General features: G+C 41.8%; 1 pseudogene; it reads left to right on the top strand.

The window, feature by feature from the left end:
* Positions 1–2,418: 2,418 nt before the first annotated feature.
* LOC136492396 (G-type lectin S-receptor-like serine/threonine-protein kinase B120) lies at positions 2,419–21,007 on the top strand (annotated as a pseudogene).
* The last annotated feature ends 263 nt before the right edge of the window (positions 21,008–21,270 follow it).

The following is a 21,270-nucleotide window of genomic DNA, read 5'->3' as shown; positions in this document are numbered from 1 at the left end:
TCGGCACTTTACTCCGCCACTGCCGACGAACCAGTGAAGTTGGGTAGGAGAGCCTTGGATGCAAATCTCTGATCAAATTAAAGGGACGTGCGCTTGTTGTGTAGGTGTATATATTTTTTTTATATTTTTACCATGAAGATTTAATCATAATCACTGCTTTTTTTAGTTTTGGTATGGATGTGCCCGCACCCCCTGCATTCTCTACGTAGATCCATCCCTGGCATTTGGACGCCAATAACTCATGAAACCTACTAACCAGTGTGGCCGTCTACTAGTCCTGGAGGGGGTCCATGAAAACTTTGAATTGCACTACCCAAAACAATTTATAAGATAACTCCTTTTATTAACAGAAGTGGTCAAAAAATTCTTCCTGTCTTCGAAAAGTACCCCATGATTTTAAAAGGCAAGTGGCTTATTTATGAAGACACTTAATAAAGGGCATGTTTGTTTCCAATTAAAATTAGATTCTAGATGAAAACAATCCAAAATCCCACCCAAATGCCTGGATTCTTCTCTGATTATTTTGGCTACAGTTGTGAAAGTAAGTGAGCTTTGAACTATACACCGCAACCTTTGTACCGCGAGGGAGGCCTTCTACCGTCAGCCTATCTTTGTTTGTTACCCCTCCAGCCCTCCCCTCTGCTATCGGCCATCTCCGCCGCCCCACCGCTCCGCTGTCTCACTCCCCTGCGCAAGGAAGGAGCTCCACCGCTCGCCCCTTTCCTCCCCTGCTTGCTGCCCCCGGCCACCCCCTATGTGCATGGTGATGGCATGGCCGATAAGGAACAGGAAGGAGCTAGCTACACACCTGGTGTCCTCAACGATGGCGGCGGGACCATCGAAGGACGCGGTGGTGAGGGGAGACTCGACGAGGTAGGCGGCGGCAGTGGTTGTGGGCCAAGCGGGGGCGGATGTTGGCCACCGCAGGAGGCACCATTGGTGGTGGCAGTGGGGGGAGGCGGTGGTGGTGGATGGGTCGATGGTGGAGGCGATGGGGTGAAAAGGGCAAGGCACAGTTAAGAAAATGCTCTCACCCTAAGGGCATATAAGTCATTTTACTCAGGATTGATACAATAATCAAGATTGCCAAACAACACGATTCTTGGGGCTGTAGATTCTTTTGATGTGCAGCTTACTAAAAATCACGGTTCTAACTAAAATTAATTCTTAGAAAAGCAACGAGACAAGGCCAAAATACCACCTCTAAAAATCCATAGAGGCCAGCTTGTCTCGGCCCACTACCAACCTGCAAGAAAGTTCTTGGTCTACATTTGTCAAACAACACTTCATTTCTTGTGACCCAAATGGTCCAGCACAACGCTGCCGCTGCAGTTAATAAAGGTAGATTACCCCCAATTTACGCCATCGATTGAATAAGTCATGTATGTTAATTGGTCTTGGAATACCAAGACATTACTTAGCTGTCCTAAAAAGTAGCCCTTTCTACGTCTTCTGCAATTCTTAGGGATGCAAGCGGTTAGCCTAGCTGCCCGTTGGTGCTTTGTTAGTCTATATGTCCTTTGTTCCTTGATGTGTTAGTTTTTTTTTGAGGGAACTCCTTGATGTGTTAGTCGTATGTGTATTGATTATTGCGGACTCTACCATCACCGTACGCTCCCAACAATCAACGCATGATGAAAGATCTATACCTTTCAATTTGACGGATAGTATCACCCATTCATTGCCTTAAAGCTTCTTTCTTGGAATACCAAGACATTACTTAGTTGTCCTGAAAAGTAGCCCTTTCTACGTCTTCTGCAATTCTTAGGGATGCAAGCGGTTAGCCTAGCTGCCCGTTGGTGCTTTGTTAGTCTATATGTCCTTTGTTCCTTGATGTGTTAGTTTTTTTGAGGGAACTCCTTGATGTGTTAGTCGTATGTGTATTGATTATTGTGGACTCTACCATCACCGTACGCTCCCAACAATCAACGCATGATGAAAGATCTATACCTTTCAATTTGACGGATAGTATCACCCATTCATTGCCTTAAAGCTTCTTTCTTGGAATACCAAGACATTACTTAGCTGTCCCGAAAAGTAGCCCTTTCTACGTCTTCAGCAATTCTTAGGGATGCAAGCGGTTAGCCTAGCTGCCCATTGGTGCTTTGTTAGTCTATATGTCCTTTGTTCCTTGATGTGTTAGTTTTTTTTTGAGGGAACTCCTTGATGTGTTAGTCGTATGTGTATTGATTATTGCGGACTCTACCATCACCGTATGCTCCCAACAATCAACGCATGATGAAAGATCTATACCTTTCAATTTGACGGATAGTATCACCCATTCATTGCCTTAAAGCTTCTTTCTTAGAGAAATACTGTAAAGATCTATACGTTTAGTGCAACTGTGCATGTTCTTCATCTACACCACACGCCATCTTCTTCACACGGCTTCCAAGGGCAACGAACAAGAAAGGCCTGATGGATATGGTGTATACTGCCGCCTTCATCCTCATATTCCTAAGCTCACTCTGTCGATCCGACAACCAGCTGACACAAACAAAGCCACTCTCGCTCAAAGACAAGCTCATCTCGGAGGGCGGGGACTTTGCTCTTGGCTTCTTTTCCCCTACCAATTCCAACAAGAAGCTATACATAGGAATCTGGTATCACCGCATTGCAGAACGAACTGTGGTATGGGTCGGCAACCGTGACAACCCGATCACCACACCGGCGCAGCTCGTCATCACCAACAACTCAGAGCTGGTGTTGTCGGACTCCGAAGGGCACACTCTTTGGACGGCAACAAGAAACACAGGCGGCGGAGGTGGCGCCGGAGCTTCCGCGGTGCTACTTAGCTCTGGGAACTTTGTCCTTCAGTCGCCGAATGGCGCGGAGGTATGGCAAAGCTTCGATCACCCGACCGATAACATTCTTCCAACCATGAGGGTGCTGCTAAGCTACAAGGCACAACCGGCGACACGCTTATTTGCTTGGAAGGGCCCTGACGATCCATCAACTGGGGATTTCTCTCTTGGTATGGATCCCACCTCGAACCTTTAGCTATTCATTTGGAAGGGGGAGGTTCCATACTTCCGTTTCCCTGTCGTTAGTGGCAACCCGGTATCCGGTGGCATGCAACAAATCAATGGTATCGACGTGATCTTGTACCAAACAACTATCAACACAGGGGACGAGTCGTACTACATGTACACAGTCTCGCCCGGATCACCCTACATTCGCCTTTCGTTGGACTATACAGGCAAAGGGAGGCTCCTCACTTGGAAAAGCACCACTTCGTCATGGGAAGTCATCATTGAGGTTCCTAATAGCTGTGATCTCTATGCCTCTTGTGGCCCATTCGGCTACTGTGACCGCACGGAGGCAATCCCGACATGCCGGTGCGCGCCCTAATGGGTTTGAGCTCCTTGACAGTCTCAACTTCTCTAGAGGATGCCAGAGAAGGGAAGCACTGAAATGCGGAAAGGAAGACTATTTCATGGCCATGCCTAATATGAAGCTTCCTTACAAGTTCTTCCACATTAGGAATAGAAGCTTCGAGCAGTGTGCAGCTGAGTGCACTAGAAACTGCTCGTGTATGGCATACGCCTACTCCAACCTAAGCAATGGTGGTACTATGGGCGACACATCGAGGTGTTTGGTTTGGGCTGGGGATCTCATCGACATGGAGAAGCAAATCTTTGAGGAGGTCCTGTACATTCGACCACTGGTAGAGAACCGAGCTTTACTCCCGGTGGGGAACCCCCTCTAGTCCCGGTTCCCCACCCGGGAGCAAGCATCCGGGACTAAAGGGGGGGTCCTTTAGTCCCGGGTCAGGAACCGGGACTAAAGGAGGACATTTAGTCCCGGTGGGTAACACCAACCGGGACTAAAGGTGCCTCCTGACATGCCACGATGGCCGGCACCTTTAGTCCCGGTTGGTAATACGAACCGGGACTAAAGGTTTTTTTCTTTTTTCTTTTCTTTTCATTTTTTTGTTTTCTTTTCAAAATAGGTTTTCGAAGTCGTATTGTACGCTGCTAATTATACATTTATATGCGCATATAGTATGTTTCGGTTCAAGCACAATGAACGTATTAAATCACACAATTCAAGCATAGAAATATATATATATATATATATATATATATATATATATATATATATATATATATGCATGCATCATATATATATTTACATGCATGCATGCATATGTGTATTTTACATTATATTATTTCATGTGCATATATTACAAAAGATTGCATTATAGTTGTTGTGACATAACAAGTTTCTTCTCATCCTCTAGCTTGGCTTCAATGGCAGTGTTGGGTCGAAGTAGAACTCGCCCTTGGAATCGATGACCTGCTCATTAAAAAATCCGGCTATAGACTCTTGAATTGCTTTGATTTGGTCTTGCCGTATGACCTTTTCCTCCAACCATCGAGTCTACAGGTTTGAATTAAAGGAAAATAAATTAATATATGTACATATATATATATATATAAAGACATAGTAACACAATCAATAATAATAATTAAATGAATATATAGTGTATTTTTAACGTACTTTGAGTCTCTCTGTAGGAGTTCTTTGGGAGAGCACCTTGATAAACTTGCAAACATAGTAACCACAGTAGTTGTTCCCCTGTTCCTGCCTCAGACACCACTTTACGAGAAAAAGATTTGTCATCCAATCTGGTGATCCGGTGAAAGCTATATGTTTAATTAATAAAGATGATGCGATTCAGGGGACTTACTTTCAATGGGATTACATTCAGTGGCGCTTTGCATTTTTCCATGTGTTGCTTCTCAATAAAGGTTTTCCAAACACTGCCCAATAAAAAATTTGCCACGTCATCAGATATAGTTAATCATCATGTTTGTGTGTATATATAGTTGCTAGAGATCCCGAAATTACCTCTGGATAATATCTATCATATCTTGGTAGTCTTGTTGTGGTTTTCTCATCGAGTCATAGATTATCAAGTGACTTTTCACCAGATCGATGTCCATCAATATCCAGTGATTGCTGCATGTGTTTATAGGATATAACGCATAACACTCATTAATTAACTAGAATCAACATATGAGCCATTAAGGCTATGATCGACATGATTAACACTCACTTGAAGTTATAGGGAAAGAGTATATCCTTCTTGTGGCGTTGGTTCACTAAGAAGTTCATGATGTTACTCTCTGACTCAGACTTCCAATTAGTCATTGGAGTAATTGGGTCTTTGAATACTATATGCGGATCAACAAAACCAATTTCATTGCAGCCTTCCTTTCTGAGCTCTGTCATTGTAAATCTGCATATATATAGTACTTGTTAGGATAATTTATATGCATATGCACACATATGATGAGTTTAATAATAGATCGAAAGAATTATTACTTATAGGCAATAGCAGCTAATGATAACTTTGTCCAGAGAGGTAAGGTGGCATAGTTGATGAAATTCTGCAAAGTCAACATACATAACATCATCGCCACGGAACCAATGTTCGTCTCTAATTCTGACACCAACGCAGAAGTCTCCACTGGTAGACGCCTGCATGTACCACTTGTTTAGCAGGTACATTTGCGTCCCCAGATCAGATAAGGCTTGAGGGTTGTATAGACTCTGGCCTAGTACAAATTTTTTCTTCCAAATATCAACCTCCGCCGCACTCTCAATTTTTCCATCACCAAACATCTGGTAAAGGTCGAGACCAGTCTCATCAAGAAATTCACCAAGGTGATCCAAATCGACATCCGGAGGTATGTTTGCCTGATGCATTAATCCTAAATTCGAACCATATTCATTACCAACAACTAGCGGGGGGATTGATTGGTGCGCTTGTTGTCCGAGTTGGGCAACTCCTTTCCCTGCCCGCTTCTTTTTCTGTGCTGCCTCAATTGACTTGGTGAGAGTGCGGTCATAGTCTGATAACGTTGATTTGGACGGCTTACGAGATTCCCGCTGTTGATGCTGGTAAGAAGTCACCTTTTTTCTTAAAATATCCGGAGCTACGAAGAAGTACGGTTTCTCTGGGTTTCTCCTTGCTTCTTGATTCATTTTAAGTTTGTCATAGAATCTAGACATGTCTTTTTTATATGCATCAGTTCCTTCTTCCTTCTCTTCAGATATTATTTTGGGAATAGCCCTTGGTTTCACGGTGGCTTTCTTTGCAGGCGGGGACTGATTCTTCGTTTGAGGGGCTGGCCTCTTGCTAGGCTTCTTGGTAGGCGGGGGCGGGGGAGGCGTTGGAGACCTCCTTGGAGGTGTTGGCAGCGGCGTTGGAGACCTCCTTGGAGGTGGCGGCTGTGGCGTTGGAGACCTCCTTGGAGAGGGTGTGGATGCAGCCTCGTCTTCCAACACAATGTCATCATACAGAGCACTATGATGATCTGGCGATTGAACAATTGGATTTAGGTTGGGGGAGGATCTGCTACAAAAAAAGGAATGACATATTATTATGAGCAGATTGTTAATTATTTAAGCCAATACAAATTAATGATGTAGTGTTTTCATCCGCACGTACCTATGGTGAGGTAGTTCAGAAGGAGGTGGAGCCGACATCCCTGGAATGATGATGTAGCGCTTGCGCCATAGAATGAATGTCTTCTCCGCTTCTCCTAGAGTCTTCTCGCCATCACCTCCAGGAATGTCAAGAGGCAAATCACTAAAACCTTTTTCAGCTTTATCTACCGAGATGGTGGCATATCCTTCTTGGATTATATTCCCATGAATCCTTGGTGTCTTGGTTCGGTCGATAGGATTAACAAGACCGATAGCCACCTTGATTGTGGAATTCTCCTTCGGAATGTGTAGCTCACACGTTGTACAAGGTTCAGTGACGTCATCCACAGGGAAGCGCAGTCCTGTGTCCCCTTGATTTGGTATCTCCGTGGAAGCGCAGCTGCTTTTCAACTGAACAGATTGGCTAATGTTGATTCCTGGCTCTGATGCCTGCTTGCTTGCACTCACTGCTATTTGCACTTGCCTTTTGATTTCCTCCTGCATTCTCACTTCAAGGTTTTTTTCCCGCTCCTGTGCTTCACGCACCGCTTCCTCCAACCTCTGGAGCCGGTGTGCCTCTTCTTCCTTCTTTCTCTGGCGACTTCTGTAGGAAGGTCTGTCCTGAGGGAATCCATGCTCCCACGAGACACTTCCTTTGCCTCTAGTTCGGCCACCATGTTCAATAGTCCCGATGGCGTATGTCAGCTCATCCTTCTCTCTGTTGGGCCTGAACTCACCACTAGCAGCAGCTCTCTGAGCATAAAACAATCTTTCTGCTGCTTCTTGCAGTCTTGCGCCATAAACGCACTTCCCTGTCTCCTGGTCTAGTGTTCCCCCATGAGCGAAAAACCAATTCTTTGCACGTTCTCCCCACTCGAGTGATTCTGGTCTGATACCCTTGGCAAGAAGGTCTGCTTCCATTTTATTCCACTTCTTAATGGCAGTCGGGTAGCCACCTGATCCCAAGGTATGGTGGTATGTCTTCTGTTGGGCATTACGTTGGTTCTTTATCACCCGACTCACACCCTCTTCTGAAGTCTTGTACTGTACAAACTCATCCCAATAGGGCCTCTGCTTTGAGATCGGGCCTGGGACAGTAAAATCTGGTGCTATGTTCTTCTTGACATACGTCGTGTATAGGTGTTTCTTCCAAGTCTGAAACTGGGTGGCCATCTTCTTCATTGCCCAATCCCTAACTCGCTCCTTCAATTCATCACCATCTATTATATCATCATAATCATCTGTTTGGAGCGTGAAATGTACCAAGACATCATTCCAAATTAACGCCTTGTCACGATCGGAGACAAAACTGATATGAGGAGCATTGGTCTTCTTCTTCCATTCACGGGTACTAATCGGGAGCCGGTCCCGTACAAGGTAACCACAGTGGTGCACAAATTTCATTTTATTCGGCCCCCCCGGTTCTCCTGTATCCACATTGAACTCCGAGATGATGAAGCGACCCTCCAATGGCTTTTTGGGACCTCGAACATTTTTACTCTTCGTTGTAGTTGTTGATGTCGATCCAGAGGGCTACAAAACATAAACAATATTTTTAATGTCATGAGCACACATAAGACATATGATAATATATATATATAGCTAATAATAAAAAATATATACTTGGCCAATATGTTGTTGCTCATTTTGTTCAAGAGCTAAGTACTGACTCCCGTCATCTACATCCTCTTGCACGTTATTTTTAGCACCATCATCGCCGGCAACTTGAGTGCCAGTGTTGATCAAATTCATCATCAACTCCTCCTCATCCATATTTCTCGGGTCGGCCATCTAGCTTCAAAAAACAAAACCAATATATAGTACGTCAAATCTTTGCTTATTACATGCGTAAAATCTACAAACAATATGCATTATTAAATCTTGCCCCTCGATCACGGACGCAATTCGCCACACTAGGACGAACTACGTCGGTACTAGGGCGAATTAGGGCACGAGAAAGGGCGGTGTGACAAGAGTGGCGGTGCTCCACTCCGCCGTATATATGTCTGTACACATGGGTGAACGAGGGCGGCGGTGCTCCGCCGTATACATAGAAACGCATGGACGAAATGCATATGAATACAAATGACGTATATATACGTGTCGGCGCGGTGGCCGGTGTGCTGACGACGATGATGTGAGGCGGGCCGGCGTGCTGACGACGACGACGACGTGAGGCGGGCCGGGGCGGTGTCGGTGCGTGATGTTGTGATCCTATGTACCATGTGATCAACCATGTAGTCATTCATCATATGAGAAAATTCTATGTTAATAATATAAGTATAAGCCATTATGAAATGTAAGTATACGTGTCTTATTGCTCATATAACCATTACTATTTCTGAAATGATAAGAATTTATTTTCTTCTTCTACAGGCGATCTCTGATGCTATGATATAAAGTTTGAAGATAGTCTTCCCGGAAAAAAATATGTAATGCTCATATTACTTTAGCAACATTAATATTTATTATATCTGTATATTCAAAGTTCACAAATGAAGAAACATGTGATATTTTTGATAAACTAAAAAACGCTTAGTTTATAAACTGGGTATCAAAATTGAGTTCCTATTTGACCATTATATATCCTACAACAAATCCTTCAAAAAAAAAGACCCTACATGAATATATTTGGATAAAATTTCGTTAACAAACATTGATCTATGAAGATAGAAAAAATTCTTCTATTGAAACTGCATCTTGAAATAATGGCATATCATATAGTGATGAATATATGGCGGTTGATGGGCTGGATCATTAGCGGATGGTTCGTAGCGTTGTTTCCAAATAATATATAGCGTGTTTATTATACAAGCCATGGATTTACATCGATCTAATTAATTTCTAAAATAATTTCATTGGTGATCCTTAATTATACTTGTCATTTAGAGTTCCAAATATTCAAAACTTGCCTTAAGATATGTTTTTATTTAAAATCATTTAGAGTTCCAAATATTCATTTTTAGTTTCTATAGATTTTGTGATTCAAAATTTGGAATTTTCAATCGACCTCGACCGTTGACATGGCTTACACCAAAGTTGTAGTTTTCGATGTGATCTATAACTCGGCAGTGGAGGGCTCGGACGAATGTACAAAGAGATCGACGAATATATCACCTCGAAGCTCGGCAGTGTACGTACTGGAGGGCCTCGGGCCGGCGCGGTGGGGCAACGCGCGGTGGAGGAGGGCCTCGGGCGCGGAGGAGGGCGCGGTGGAGGGCCACGGGCAAGCGCGGAGGAGGGGCACGGGCGCGCGCGGTGGAGGCCGCACGAGGAAGAAGACGGCGGCGCCGGTGTCACGGAAGGCGAACCGACGCGGCGCGAGGTCGAAGAAGAGGCCGGGCGGCGGTGTTCGACGAGGAAGAAGACGAGCAGATCGATCTGCCAGGCGCTGGAGGTTATATAGCAGAGGAGAATTACTCCCGGTGCCAGCCACCAACCGGGAGTAAAAACCCTTTACTCCCGGTGCGTGTTACCAACCGGGAGTAAAGGTTCCTTTACTCCCGGTGCGTGTTACCAACCGGGAGTAAAGGTATACCTTTACTCCCGGTTGGTAACACGCACCGGGAGTAAAGGCTTTTTTTGGCGGGCCACGAAACTGCAGCCCACCTTTACTCCCGGGTGGGCTTCCCACCCGGGAGTAAAGGTGGCCTGCAGTTTCGTTTCCCGCCTGTTTTAAGCAATAGTCTTGTTAAATACAATAGAAATGCAATAGTTTTTATTAAATACATAGTAAATTAAATAAAAGGCATAAAATTATTTTGTTAAAAATATGAATTTTATTTTTGTTTATTGCACATAGGAAAAATCGATAACCTAACTTTTTTTATTTTTTGTTAGAATTATAAAACATAATGTAACTAATATTTATTATTTCGTTAATGCAAAAATGTAGTGTTTAATTAAAATTATTAAAATTATTGGTTTTGGACAGGAAATTTGTTTTCACATCATTTTAACGTTAATATTTTAATTTTTCATCACTCAGTATCCTAATTTACCTTTTTGAGAGAGAAATCCCACCAAATCAAACATTGATTTAATTTGAAATATGACATAATAAACATCTGAATTCACAATTATTACATAATATCTCAAACACACACTATATTAAATCACTATATCATCAAGTGGGCACAGCAGTGAACTTCTTCTTTACGTATGTCCCTTGGTTATGATCGCTTCGTAACCATGGAGTGTCCTCATCATTTACCAAGATGCTAGGGTCTTTGTTCACTTTGAAGGGCGGAATTCGGTCATCCTTTTCATATTCTTCTGACATGTCCGACTTGTCCTCAATTCCCACGATGACTCTTTTCCCTGAAAGAACTATGTGGCGCTTTGGCTCTTTGGTTGAGTCATTATCGTTTTTCCCTCTTTTTGGTTTGGTAGACATATCATTGACATAGAACACCTGATTCACATCCTTGGCAAGGACGAATGGTTCGTCTTTGTACCCAATATTACTAAGGTCTACTGTTGTCATTCCATACTCGTTGTCTACTGTTACTCCGCCTCCGGTCACCTTGACCCATTGGCACTTGAACAATGGGATCTTCAAAGTAGGTGCATATTCTAGTTCCCATATTTCATCTATGCGTCCATAATATGTCTGCTTATTCCCATTCGGGTCTGTGGCATCTATGCGGACACCACTGTTTTGGTTGGTACTCCTTTTATCTTGGGCTACTGTGTAGAATATGTTCCCATTTATCTCGTACCCTTTGTATGTGACGATATGCCATGATGGTTGCATAGCCAATAAATACAGTTGCTCATGGATGCTCTCATCACCTTGACATTTTTTTCGCAACCAACCGCCGAAAGTTTCCATGTGCTTATGCGTAATCCAAGCTTCAGTCTTGCCTGGAAACTCGGATCGTAAGAGATCCTTGTGTGTCTCAATATACGGATCTACCAAAGAGGAGTTCTGTAGAACTGTGTAGTGCGCTTTATTGAAATAATCATCATCCGTACCAATATATGTTTTCCTCCCTAGTGTCCCCTTTCCGCTTAGTCTCCCTCATGTCTCGATTCAGGAACACCAATCGAGTCAAGGTCGGGAATAAAGTCAACACAGAACTCAATGACCTCTTCTGTTCCATAGCCCTTGGCGATGCTTCCTTCTGGGCGAGCACGGTTGTGAACATATTTCTTTAGGACTCCCATGAATCTCTCTAAGGGGAACATGTTGTGTAGGAACACAGGACCGAGAGTGAAAATCTCCTTGACTAGGTGAACTAGGAGGTGTGTCATAATATCAAAGAAGGAAGGAGGGAACACTAACTCAAAGCTGACGAGACATTGAACCACATCATTCTGTAGTTTAGCTAGATCAGTTGGATCAATTGCCTTCTGAGAAATTGCATTGAGGAATGCACATAGCTTTACGGTGGCTAGACGTACATTTGGAGGTAGAATTCCTCTTAATGCAACTGGAAGTAATTGCGTCATGAGAACGTGACAGTCATGGGACTTTAAGTTACAGAATTTCTTCTCTGTCACATTTATAATACCCTTTATATTCGAGGAGAATCCAGATGGTACCTTGATGTTGTTTAAGCATTCAAACATGATTTCCTTCTCCTCTTTGCTTAGAGTGTAGCTAGCAGGACGTAAGTAATGGCGTCCATCATCTGTCTTCTCTGGATGCAGGTTGTCTCTTTCTCTCAAACAACGCAGGTCCTGTCGTGCTTCAAATGTGTCCTTAGGCTTTCCATACACACCCATAAAGCCTAGCAGGTTCACACAAAGATTCTTCGTCAGGTGCATCACGTCGATCGAGCTACGGACCTCCAGGACTTGCCAATAGGGTAGGTCCCAAAATATGGACTTTTTCTTCCACATGGGTGCGTGACCGTTAGCGTCTTTCGGAATAGGTTGGCTTCCATGTCCTTTTCCAAAGACGACTTTCACATCATTGACCATATCGAGTACATCCTCACCGGTTCGGTTGCGAGGCTTGGTCAGGTGGTCTGCTTTCCCTTTAAAATGCTTACCTTTCTTTCTTACGGGGTGATTTGCAGGAAGAAATCGACGATGGCCAAGGTACACGACCTTTCAACATTTTTTCAAGAATACACCTCTAATATCACCGAAGCAGTGTGTGCATGCATTATATCCCTTGTTTGACTGTCCTGAAAGATTACTTAGAGCAGGCCAATCATTGATTGTTACGAACAACAATGCTCGCAGATCAAAGTGTTCCTGTTTGTACTCATCCCACACACGTACACCTTCTTTATTCCACAAAATGAGAAGTTCATCAATAAGTGGTCTCAGGTACACATCGATGTCATTGCCAGGTTGCTTCGGGCCTTGGATGAGCACAGGCATCATAATGAACTTCCGCTTCATGCATAACCAAGGAGGAATGTTGTAGATACTTAGAGTAACAGGCCAAGTGCTATGACTACTGTTCTGCTCTCCAAAAGGATTGATACCATCTGTACTTAAAGCAAACCTTAAGTTTCTTGCGTCATTTGCAAACTCCGGGAATTCTCTATCGATTGCTCTCCACTGGGACCCATCAGCAGGGTGTCTCAACATATTGTCTACCTTACGGTCTTCTTTGTGCCATCGTAACAATTTTGCATGTTCTTTGTTTCTGAACAGACGTTTCAAGCGTGGTATTATAGGAGCATACCACATAACCTTGGCAGGGATTTTCTTACGTGGACGTTCGCCCTCAACATCACCAGGGTCATCTCGCCTGATCTTATACCGCGACGCATGGCATACCGGGCATGCATCCAATTTCTCGTACTCTTTGCCACGGTATAGGATGCAGTCATTAGGACATGCATGTATCTTCTCTATTTCTAGCCCCATAGGACAGACAACTTGTTTTGCTTCGTAGGTAGTGGCGGGCAATTCATTGTACTTCGGAAGCATCTTCTTTTGGATTTTTAGTAACTCTCCAAATCCCTTGTCAGATACACCATTCTTTGCCTTCCATTGCAGCAATTCTAGTGTGGTTCCCAACTTTTTCTGCCCTGCATCACAAGTTGGGTACAACAATTTATTGTGATCTTCTAGCATCCGCTCGAACTTGATCTTCTCCTTTTCACTTTCACATTCTCTTTGTGCATCACGAATGACCTGACAAAGATCATCAGCCGGCTCATCTTCTGCGGCTACCTCTTCTTCAGCTTCTCCCATTGCAGTATCATTGAAGCACGCACCATCAGGAATAATATCATTGTCGTCCCATTGTTCTTCTTCATCTTCTTCCATTACAACACCGGTTTCTCCGTGCTTTGTCCAACAAATATAGTTTGGCATGAAACCCGACTTGAACAAGTGTGAATGAAGAGTCCTTGAGCAAGGATATTCCACCGTATTCTTACATATGGCACATGGGCAGCACATGAAACCGTCACGTTTGTTTGTCTCGGCCGCACGTAATAAAGAATGCACGCCGTCAATGAACTCTTGTGAGCGGCGATCAGCATTATACATCCAATGACGGCTCATCTGCATTACATGACATAAATATCATATTAAAACCTAGATCATAATTAATTATTTATACAACATGCGTGCCACCACAAAAGATACAAATTTATGAAAGCATCGCTACAATGTAGACAATCCCAACTACCACTAAAAGAACTAAAGCTAAAATACATTTCAGGAGCACAAGGATTTCGCGACCAATCTCAACTAAAACAGACAGATCCCCCGATTGTGCAACATCTTTGGGCTTCTTCGACTGGATCACTGCCTCATTAGCCGCCGTATCTGCCTGTTGTGCAAGATATTTTTGCACGAGTTCAACATACTCTTCCTCCCAGTAGAAGCCTGAACATCGTCCACTGCCATCCCACTGAAATTAAAACAAAAAACTAGAACTTTAATCACAACCATCATGAAAATAGGTATAAACTAACCATAATCATTAAATACGATAAAATAACTCACATTGCGATCCGGACACTTGTAGAAGATACGATCCTTGTTGGGACCCTCCTTCTTCACTCGGTACTCCATCACAATCTTCATCTCATCACGACACTTGCCGCATGGAATGAGAGGAAGGCCCGGCCTAAGTCGCTTTGGAAACCCATGAGAGGCCGAGGACCCGGAAGCAGTTGCCATCTACTCTCTATACTCATTTTTTAATACACTATAAATTTCTTCTTTTATAAACAAATAAAATTAACAAACTATAAAATTATCTAGATCTCTAAACAATGATATTTTTAATGGTCATTGTGTTCTCGTCTTTTACTGCGGCAGGTAAGTAATTCATATGATATTTCCGCAAATTAACAGAAGAATGGGAATGTACACACATAACAGACTACTACGACGATATCGGGACGTGTGAATAAATAACCATCCGTACTAGTTGACCTTGCTTACGTGATCATCTCGGCGAGCATTTCTCCACCGGACAGCACCGTACTTGGTCAAGGAAGAGCTCCGATTCTATGAGGAAGGGAACACGGTCTCCCACGACCGTTGTCGCTCTCCCTCGTATAATCAAAGCTCCTCCTTGATGTCCGTTACCGCTCGACAGAGAACATGCTTGCCGAGCTGAACACGGTCCGCAAGTTCAACTAGTACGGATTTTCTATAATTTTCTAACTATTTTCTAAGTTTTTATTTATATATACTACGTTTAGGTACGGTGATTGACAGACTACTACGACGATATCGGGACATGTGAATAAATAACCATCCGTACTAGTTGACCTTGCTTACGTGATCAGCTCGGCGAGGATTTCTCCACCGGACGGCACCGTACTTGGTCAAGGAAGAGCTCCGATTCTACGAGGAAGGGAACACGGTCTTCCACGACCGTTATCGCTCTCCCTCGTAGAATCAAAGCTCCTCCTTGACGTCCGTTACCGCTCGGCAGAGAACATCCTCGCCGACCTGAACACGGTCCGCAAGTTCAACTAGTAAGGATTTGCTATAATTTTCTAACTATTTTCTAACTTTATATTTATATATACTTTAACCTTCTTTCATGTAAATATGCAAGCTTAAAGTGATTTTGAGCTCAAATTGCTTACAAATGAAAAAAAACCACAATAAAGAACCATAAATATATATAGTGAATAAAATGGTATAAGAAAATGGTAAAAAATGAGAGTATGAGATTGGTAACCTTTACAACTGAAGAATCGACGGAGGAATCGAAGAATGGATGGAGGAACAATGGAGGGAGGGAGGAAGCAAGAACACTACTGCAGTGAGCTTCAAAATGTGCTGAGCTCGGGCTCGGGGAGGAAGGAGGAGACGGCCGATTTATAAAGGGAGAACATTTAGTCCCGGTTGATAGATCCAATCGGGACTAAAGGTAACTTTCCAACCCCGGGCGCAGCCACGGCCCGGGAGTAGACCTTTACTCCCGGTTGGAGCCACCAACCGGGAGTAAAAGTATACCTTTAGTCCCGGTTGGTGGCTCCAACCGGGACTAAAGGTCCCTGCCACCTCTGTCTGGCGCAGTAGCCGTTGGGCAGGAACCTTTAGTCCCGGTTGGAGCCACCAACCGGGACTAAAGGTATTTCTAGTCCCGGGGGCAAAAAATTCCGGGACTAGAGCCCATTTTGGCCGAGGATCAAAGGTCTGTTCTCTACTAGTGGACTTGGCAAATCTCCTGGTACGTGCATCCCTAATACCTCATCCTTCTTTCCTCAAAAGTGACATTAGTGATCAACGTGACAAGGAGTCATGCCATCACCATCATAAGGCCTATTTGTAAGATAAACATTACTCCGAAACAATTTAGGATGCCATCCATATGTCCTAATATTAAATGGTATCGTGTGGCTCTCCTCAATAATTCACATGCATGTACCTATCGTTCCAACTGGAGGACAAGTTGTTGGAGGGGGGGGGGGGGGTAGGGATACTTGATTAGTTAAAGAGATATTTTGGGTTCGAGTTAGAGGTAAGGCATTTGAGATTATTGTATTTGTGCCTAGGCTCATGCATTATGTAAGCTGCTGAGACCCAGCTGGCTAGTTGTTACCTTCACCGTAATTCTCCATCCAACTCCGCTACTACATAAATGATTTTTTTACAATCACTTCCTATTTTTTTAGTGCGTGCAGTTCACACATTAAACCATCTATAGGAATATTTTGCTGCATTGTAGATTTCGTACCGCCTATAGAAATCAAGTTTCAGGAGCAGTTGAATTAATAAAATCACCCTTAAAATCTATTTACTTTTTGTTTCTTATGCCAATCGTTCCTAAGAAAGTTGTTTTTTAGGGGTAGTCGATTTAGTCAATCATTATTAAAAATTGATTTTTAGGGTCAACCACCCTTAAAAATAACTGCTGAGCAAATAAGTTCATAACTTAAAAAAAAATAAAGTTAGACAAAGACAAACTTTATATTAAAGTTTAGAGCTCAACAAGATCTAAAACTTTGTAGTTTATTTTTATTTGAGATTGTTTAGAGGTCAAAATATACTTTTTAGAGTAAATGCACCGTAGGTCCATTAACTTTCGGTGGTGTGTCATCTAGGTCCATCAACTGGTCGATTAACTTTTGGTGGTGTGTCGTCCAGGTCCATCAGATTTTTTGGTCCATTAATTTTTGGTGGTGTGTCACCCGGGTCCATCAACTTTTAAATTGTATTTTTTGGTTTCTAAACTTTTTAACTGGTTCACCATAGGTCCATACCCTTTTCGTTTAGCGAATAGATCTGACATGGCATACCAAATAAGCAGCCACCGTGGAGTACAGGATGAGATCACGATCCAGAGATAATCTTCAATACGAAAAATCTGATGGGATCACCATCTAGGGTTTCTCGAGCAACGGCTCTACGGGGAATAAACTCCACAATAAAATCCAATCTAATCTACCTGATACAAGGCCGAAGGCCACAAGTATAGGCACGCAAACCACCTGACCTAAACAAAACTCGGACTCCACCAGCCCAACTAGGACCGATTGACCCTGAGTCCCTGATTCGGCTAATATGCATGGCACGTCCAAACGCAGCCACCGATTTGATTCACGTACACAGGTGCACTCAGGCACTAAAAGCTAGATGCTAGATAAAAGATTATGTATCACAACTGGATAGGAAACTAATGCATGTAAATAATAAAATACTATGGCAAGGATGCTATTCAGGTTGGGAAAATTCCATTAACGATCTCCACCTCTTTAGAATAAGTGCGGATGTATTTTGTTGGCTTTATTTTCTCCTCCTTTCCACGTAATAATAAGGTACCTCTATAAAATATCTTTGATGACAGTCTAGCAGTTGTAAATTTCTCCATGTCCATAATATATTTATCCTTAAAAATAATAGTTCTAAATTTAAGACCAGATGATATTAACGAATTACCAGCTGCTACATTTGAATTATTGCTAGACAAGTCTCCATGAACATCTTGAGGAGCTATCGACTCATCACCTACTCCACAGTGGCTGCTTATTTGGTGTGCCATATCAGATATATTCGTTAAACGAAGGGGTATGGACCTACGGTGAACCAGTTAAAAGTTTAGGGACCTAAAAATGCAATTTAAAAATTAATGGACCTGGATGACACATCAACAAAAGTTAATGGACTCAAAAATGCAGTTTAAAAGTTGATGGACCTGGATGATACACCACCAAAAGTTAATGGACCAAACAATACAGTTTAAAAGTTAATGAACCTAGATGACACACCATCAAAAATTAATGGACCTATGGTGTATTAACTCCACTTTTGAAGTTCTTATGAAATTCAAAATTGAGAAACGACCATAGATGAAAATTCTCCCTATATCAAAGTTGTATTATTCGACAAGATCTAAAATGTTCTAGTTCATTTTTTATTTAAGAATGTCTAGGGGCTAAAGTACTGAATATAAAATTTATAAAAGTTAATTAAAATAGCATCATATACTTAGTTACAAGTGATTATGCAGTATAGTGGCAGTGAAGGCTTGTGCGAGGCAAAATGCCATGAGTTCAAATCCTTATGAGCATGTGATTGTTTGATGTCCGCTTTGAAAAAGGTTTTTCTATTTTTTGGTGCAATTTAATATCTTTTGAGATTTAAAAAAAATATTTTTATGAATGGTTGACTAAGTTAATTGCCTCTAAATATGATTTCCAGTTTTATGGGTGGTTTTAAAACCGTCCCTGTTAATATCTTACTTTTACAATTGAATAGCGATGTGGTGGCTTGGGCAAAAAATGTTTTTCTATTGACTGACACAATTTAATATTTTTTATTTTTAATTAAAATATTTTTATGAACAGTTGGCTAAGTCAACCATCCATGTTCCATGAGAATTAAATTTCATTTTCAAGTGCGGCTATAAAAATGTCCTTGTAAACGTTTCATTTTTACAATTGACGCCTTATTAGTAGTGGTTTCAAAAACCATCTTTAAAAATCAATTTTAATTTGAGCATGTGCAAAAATTAAGCGTTGTGCTGTAGTGCTCCCTAGTCTATTCTACCCTGCTCGTTCCATCAACTAGAATTGGCATCAGATAAACCATGACAGCGTACCATATCTCTTCCTATCTTCTAAATTATAAGTCGTTTTGATTTTTTTGTACATTCATTTTGCTTTGTATCCAGATATAATATATATTTAGATACATAGCAAATTCTATATATAAAAAAGTTAAAATAACTTATAATTTGGAATGGAGTGAGTACTAGTTTTGACACTATCGAAGCAGCTAAAAATGAAGAAAAAGTTTAATTATCAGGTTCACTTTATATGTTTGCAGCGGAAAATTATGTATGAGCATATAGCTTGACTGAGCGTCATGATATCAAAAGCCTAATCAGTAGCATCCACGAGGAAACTCTTTAAGCGGTAATTAGGTTCTTGAATATTTGCGTGTCCATCTTTTACTTTTTTTTAAGGTAAAGTAAACTCATCACACAATCGTAGGCAGTGCTTGATGCAGCAAACTCTAACATGATACATTTCCTTGTATAGATCAAAACACGATCAATTTTCTGAACATTTTACTCCCGATCATAGCATGTGTGCTACTACTTGCACTCGGAGCGTTTGTCTGGGCATATAAAAGCACAGGTACCAAGAATCATCGTTTTAAAGAATGTGTGCAGTGTTAATGTGCCGATGTTCAAGGAAAAAAAAGGATACATTGATGTTAATACTTTCAGGCAAACGACAAAAAAAGAGAAGGATCCTAGAATACTTGAGTTCTATGGATGAATCTGGGGACAAGAACATAATAGAGTTCCCGTTTATTAGCTTTGAAAATATTGCAATAGCAATAGACAATTTCTCTGATTGCAATATGATTGGGAAAGGAGGTTTTGGCAAAGTATACAAGGTACGAGTAAAAAAGTTTGGGATTACCTAGGAAATTACATTGCTGTAATAATATTATAATTCTGGATTATGAAATCATGTAGGGAATGTTGGAAGGCACAAAGGAAGTAGCTGTCAAGAGACTAAGCAAGGGTTCTTGGCAAGGCACGGAGGAGTTCAAAAATGAAGTAGTCTTAATTGCAAAGTTGCAGCACAAGAATCTAGTTAAGCTTCTCGGTTGTTGTATTCATGAAGATGAGAGGCTATTAGTTTATGAGTACTTACCCAACAAAAGCTTGGATTACTTCCTCTTTGGTACATTCAATAATTCCAAATGTTGATACTGTTAATAAAGCCCAACAAATAAATGTGCTCATGTGGCCTTCTGATATGCCTTGTTCTATATTATTTTTATTAGATTCTGCAAGAAAATCAATGCTTCAGTGGCCAAGAAGGTTCAAAATAATCCAGGGGGTTGCTAGAGGAATTATGTATCTCCATCATGACTCGAGATTGACTGTAATCCATAGAGATCTCAAATCAAGCAATATCTTGTTAGATAAGGAGATGTGACCAAAGATATCAGATTTTGGCATTGCTAAGATATTCTGTGGCGATGACGACCAACTCCAAGCAAATACTAACCGAGTTGTCGGGACATAGTAAGTAGCAGCTGCACTGCCAACTCTTAGAATTCATTCACTTTTTACAGTCTCAAAAATATGCAAAGAGTTTTTATGAAATTATTTGCACAGTGGTTACATGTCTCCCGAGTATGCAATGGGAGGCGCATTTTCAAACAAGTCTGACACCTACAGCTTTGGTGTTCTAATTTTGGAGATCGTGTGTGGATTAAAAATCAGCTCAGCACATAGTCTTATCATGGATTATTCTAACCTTATATCATATCTAAGTACAAGGAGATGGTTAGAATTCAGAACTATCCACAAGAGACAAAATATGATATCTGAATGCGAGATTATGTAATGTTTCAGGCATGGAACATATGGAAAGAAGGGGAAATAGAAGATTTGGTGGACTCATTTGTCATGGAGAATTGCTCCCTTCATGAAGTTTCACGATGCATCCATATAGCACTCTTGTGTGTTCAAGACAATCCGAGTTGCAGGCCACTCATGTCGGAGGTTGTGTTCATGCTGGAGAACAAAATGACACCACTTTCAACACCAAAGGAACCTATGTATTTTGCACTTAGGGACTACTACCAACCTGGAAATGCAGTTGACAACAAGGAATTGTCCATAAATGATATGAGTCTCACTGTGCTAGAGGGTCGTTAGCTGTTTGGTTTCCATAACTTATTCGGATGGGGAAAAGCCCACCATAGTATTTATTTTGCAAAACTAAAACTAAATCGTTTAGTACATGCATAGCCCTTTTGAATATCAGTAATTTGCATTTTGCAACTGCGTAATAAGTCTTTCCTATAACTTCAAAAGACAGGTGATTTCTTCTCTCTTATGTGGTTGTACTGTTTGTATGCTTATGATGTGGATCCAATTTGACTGGACAGATTAATTTGGGAATGAAATAGTAGGAGTTT

Source organism: Miscanthus floridulus, chromosome 11 (assembly GCF_019320115.1).
Source record: "Miscanthus floridulus cultivar M001 chromosome 11, ASM1932011v1, whole genome shotgun sequence".
In the NCBI taxonomy this organism is placed as follows: Eukaryota; Viridiplantae; Streptophyta; class Magnoliopsida; order Poales; family Poaceae; genus Miscanthus; species Miscanthus floridulus.
Note: the sequence above shows the minus strand (reverse complement) of the source record. Positions and strands in the feature narration are given on the sequence as shown.